The sequence below is a fragment of the Macrobrachium rosenbergii genome, chromosome 6 (assembly GCF_040412425.1).
Source record: "Macrobrachium rosenbergii isolate ZJJX-2024 chromosome 6, ASM4041242v1, whole genome shotgun sequence".
NCBI lineage: Eukaryota > Metazoa > Arthropoda > Malacostraca > Decapoda > Palaemonidae > Macrobrachium > Macrobrachium rosenbergii.
This window is the reverse complement of record NC_089746.1, coordinates 51,201,512-51,206,511: the sequence shown is the minus strand read 5'-3', so window position 1 is coordinate 51,206,511 and position 5,000 is coordinate 51,201,512. Positions and strand designations below refer to the sequence as shown.

The window sequence follows — 5,000 nt, the reverse complement described above, 5'->3', positions numbered from 1 at the left end:
GTAATTAAAACAAAGAAACACCCCAAAAACCATCTTGAAATTTTAGTGATCTCATCTCCCTAAAATTTTCTTAGTACTCATATGATGTTCTTTAATCAATATAGTCACCAAATATCGAGATAAAACGAATGAATTACTATTTAACAAGGTAAAATATTAATGTCTATAGAAATCTGACGATGTCTAAAAAAAGTAAGATGGTTTGAATAAGATGCGAAAGGTTTAAAATCTCTTGGCAGCCTTACTCTGGTCCATACCGAATCTTTTGAACAAGTACTCAGACAGGGAGCCAGCAAACCACAGCTTGCAGTCGTATAGCTACAGATAGTTAGAAAAATAGTCTAATATACGGTTAAAAATAACTTACTCAATGGGAGAGAGAGTGATTGATAGATATTTGGCTAAGATATACGTACTGACCCTAGAGAGAGAGAGAGAGAGAGAGAGAGAGAGAGAGATACATTTATATTTGACCAAGATATACCTATTGACCGGAGAGAGATAGAGAGAGAGAGAGAGATACATTTATATTTGACCAAGATATACCTATTGACCGGAGAGAGAGAGAGAGAGAGAGAGAGAGATTAGCATATGAATATGATGTGCCTTGTGCTTACTGATGAGAAATTGGTTAGAAAGCAAAAATTAGCATTTAACATTCCGGTGATTATGTCTTCCTTCTGACCGGAGAGAGAGAGAGAGAGATTAAAATAATTATGTTCAAGAGAAAGACGTAGAAAAATTTACGTATTATTATTAATCCTGACGTAGTAATAAAGAGGTATGGAGAAAAGGGCGGACGGATAAAGATTGGTATTTTTTTTTTCATAAATGTAAAGAGAAAAGCTGAGATAACTTTGGGTATATTTCAAGTGATTTGACAGAGAGAGAGAGAGAGAGAGAGAGAGAGAGAGAGAGAGAGAGAGAGAGAGAGAGAGATCAGATACCATCATCGGTAAAGAAAATCTTGAACATACTGATACCTAAATGTACCACCGTTCATTCGAAGGGCAGACAGTCAGAACGAGACAGACTTGAAACCTCTCTCAATTTGTTCAACAGAGAAGAAGGGAAGGGAGTGGGTGGGTGAGGGAGCGAGTGCGCTGGAAACGTAATTGTCAAAGAGAACCCTAAACATACCAAATGCCCAATTGGGGCCGCGTTCAATCCCCTGCCCAGCAATCAGCCATTAAAAGCTAACACGTCGAGAGACAGAAGATTTTCTTTGCCTGACGGGACAGCGGAGCCCAAGGCTGCCGGATCCTCTTCGTTAGGCCAAACAGCTCATAGAGGTCATGAAATGCGCATTAACTCGTGCATACACGAAGGTAATCACTGGTATACTCACGTACACACACACATACACATGCAAATGCACACAACGCAGCCACATGCGGCACAGGTGCTCATGATCATGTGAGGTAACTCATGCATACGTGGGAGTGACTAGTAGTATGCACACACACGCAGCTTCCCATGGCCGATGTAGATTGACGCATGCGCTTGTATGCACTCGCCTAGACACAGGCAGGATAACCGGATGGGATTCTTTCATATGAACGTGGGGGCGAAGCCTAGAGGTCTTAAATGCCATCGTACATATAGGCGACTACAATCATCTTTTTCATGTAAATGAAGCTGCCTTTTGTTTCTTCGTATTTTTTTTTAACTTCATATTGAGTAGGTTGTGTGTGTGTGTGCGCGCGCGCGCAGGTGCGTGCGTGTGTTGCCTATAAATCTAGGAAATTAGCCGAGGGACTTTTTCCATCTCTTCAAAATTAGCCGAGGGACTTTTTCCATCTCTTCAAAACTTCTTTGTCGATATTAAACCGGTTAAGTTTATTTTGACAAGGACACTAACCCATGATTATCTTCTTAACTAATTAGTTGCAACATTAAAATGACAGCAACCGTAGTTTAGTTTTCTCGAGTTATTTGTTTTGTCTTTTAGGCGTATGAGTCTCTTCTCCAGAAGAAGGAAAGGTAATTAGTAAGGGATAAAGGGTCAAAAGTTTAAAAATAAAAAAAAAAAAAAAAAAAAAGAAACCCGTCCCATAGTAAGGAAATTAGTCTTGTATCAAGAAGGATTAAGAAGGAAATTTTGTAAACTGTAATCCCATGTGTTTAGATTAGAATGGGAAATGCTTCCCAGCGTTTGTGTTTGTTTGTTCAGTGCGAAAAGTTCGATTGATGAGGAGGAAGACTTCCCTTGATAAAATTATAAATAATTAAGTTAGAAATTGTGAGATTTTATTAGCGAAGGACCTTAATTCGACAGCTGACTAGCAGTTTGTATTCTTCAGGAATTGGGGGAAAGCCCAAGGCGTTTGCTTGAATTTTACCTCACTGTGCTGTTATTTATTAATTTGTTTATTTACTTACTTATGTATTTGTGTATTTACAGGTGTAACTTCGAATCTTAGGTTGTGATGTGCATGTTGTGAGAAGGAAATTTCATTTTAATGGCTACCTGTTGAATGTTTCATGAGGTTACTGCCGTAATTAAAAGAAAAAGGGCACCAGACCTCTATGCATTTCCTAAACAAACAAACCATTCGGATTTAAAATGAGATTTTTCATCAGCAGACCAGTTTGTCCTCCCACTAGATGGTGCATTATGAAGCTTCATGTATCAGTGACGGGGAGGTACAGACAATTATGAGCTCTTGATTAGAGCAACGTTTTTTGCAGGAAGATGGTACTAGAGATTGGCAAACTTCTGTATTTCTGGTTTTGTGGTGTGTCGTTAAGGGAGTCCATTCCTTCAACTCGCATGCACCTTAGCAAATCGCCTTACCTCGGCTAAATTGCCTCTCTTCGTTTAAAAGACATTGAACAGGTACGACGAGAAGGTCCAGAGGTTTTCATCTCATTGTTTGTCGAAAAAAAAAATGTATTTGTTACTCCTTTCAAATCCCAGTACACTTTACTGTTACCTTTTTCCAAAGACCATTTTCAGATGATCTGAATTATGTATTGTTGCCCTTGTTAAAGTGCTAATTACATTGCAGGCTCATCTCCCTCCTTCCATTGTTCTATGAATTTGTTGAAAAGTTTACAGTTGATTCCTTTTATAGATTCACAGGACTCTGTCTCCTGCGTCCTTCCAACTTACTTATTTGCAGGACACTATTAAGTACATATGATGTCTCGTTAGGTCTAACGATTTACTTCCAAGAAATCATGCTCACTCTGGTGGCCTTGAGGTCTAATATTATAACTGTAACCACTTGCACCAGATTGCTAAGTTTTGTTGCGTGTATCAGCTACGGTTTTGATCTAATCGGAGAAGTAACTCTTTGTACAATCTTCCATGGTTTGGAAGTGGTAATATATTTTTGTGACCCAGAGATGTACTGACTTCCTTTCGCTTGGGAATTCAGATATTCATACAACTCCAAATATAGCCCTGGCCAACGGGTCTGAATTTCTTTATCGTGCTTGGCCAACCCATTGGTCAATAGTACGTCCGGTATCGTAATGGGTATCATCAGACTAATTGATCACAATTGCAGTTATTTGATTTTAGGGCAGCATTTTGCTTACTTGATAGCTGGGTTTCATACACTAACTTTTAGCTCCCATGCTAGAGACGATGTACTTAATTCCTATTTATTAGGAGTACCATACCTAATTGTCTGCTGTTCCTTAAGGTACCTATCTTGGACCTCCGTCGTTTTTAGTCTTTAATAAGGACATGACTTTTGTCCTTGAAATGTGATGATGCACTATGTAGATGGTGCAGATCTTTCTGCAATTATTCACCCTCCTTAATATGATATCAAGTGCCTTCTAATATCAACATAGATTTGGAGTGATGGCCCCAGAGAAAAACAAAAAAGTTACAACCGAACCACAATTTTCGAGTGTATGTGTACTCAAACATATATACTGTAAACGGTTGAGGATTTGATGTAATTAACAAAATCCATGATGCGCAAACCTGAATGTCTTTCGCTGCAATCAAACAGCATTATATGAAGTTAAAAGGGGATTACCGAACAATTTCAGGCTACAAGAAGGTTAACCGCCATTGGTAAGCCTGCCAAAGCCGTTATTCCATATATGTATACTGTATACGAATACTCGAGTCACCTGCCTTCTTGCAATATTTACCAGTGATCAGAGATCAGAGTTGAAGTAGTGTCAACCGAAATACATGAGTTTTCGTGTTATATATATATATACTGTATATATATATATATATATATATATATATATATATATATATATATATATATATATATATATATATATATATATATATATATATATATATATATATATGTGTGTGTGTGTGTGTGGTATCTGTATGCGCGTTTGTTTGCTTGTACATACATACATATGTAAGATCACCGCCGTTATCACGCATCAGAACATATTTTCATGCCCGACCTATGGCCAGGATCTCAATTAGAGAATCGAGATCTTAGCATTAAGATTGTCTAGATAAATAAAACCACCTGAAGAACATTCACTGCAAGAAGAAGAAGAAGAAGAAGAGAGGGAGTGTGCGTGTGGGGGTGGGGGTAGGGTTGAGGAGTTGAGGGTGGGTGGGTGGGTGAGGAGGAGTGGGAGGAAATGAGCTGCCTTGCTCCCCACCTGGAGCGTGCTGAAATTTATTGGTCAGCTTTTTCTGGATCTAATTGATACTGAGGTACCAAAAACCCTGTTACTATCTTTTTTCCCCCTCTCGCGTATACAATTTAGTGCAAATAGCAAAAAGAAAAAAAAAAAAAAAGAAAATTCATAAGGATAAAATGGAAACTTTATATTTCTTTATATTTTTTGTGGCTCACAACTGCAAGTCCGCCCTGCTGGGGCGAAGTTCTCCAAGCTATATTTTAGGTCTATCGTTGACGAATCTTAACGCGGCTGTCATTGGAGTGGGAGACCAGTGTCTGGGAATATGTTTCGCTCTGTGTGATTCTCTTCTTGTATATCGATGCTCCAGCATTGTGCTCTGCAGAGATATCATACAAAGAGTGATAAAGGGGGGG

At 38.6% G+C, this 5,000-nt stretch overlaps 1 protein-coding gene across 9 annotated transcripts in view; it reads left to right on the top strand.

Moving 5' to 3' along the window:
• Positions 1-5,000, top strand: part of LOC136839550 (follistatin) — a 323,829-nt gene that overhangs the window by 257,728 nt on the left and 61,101 nt on the right. The window lies entirely within an intron of this gene.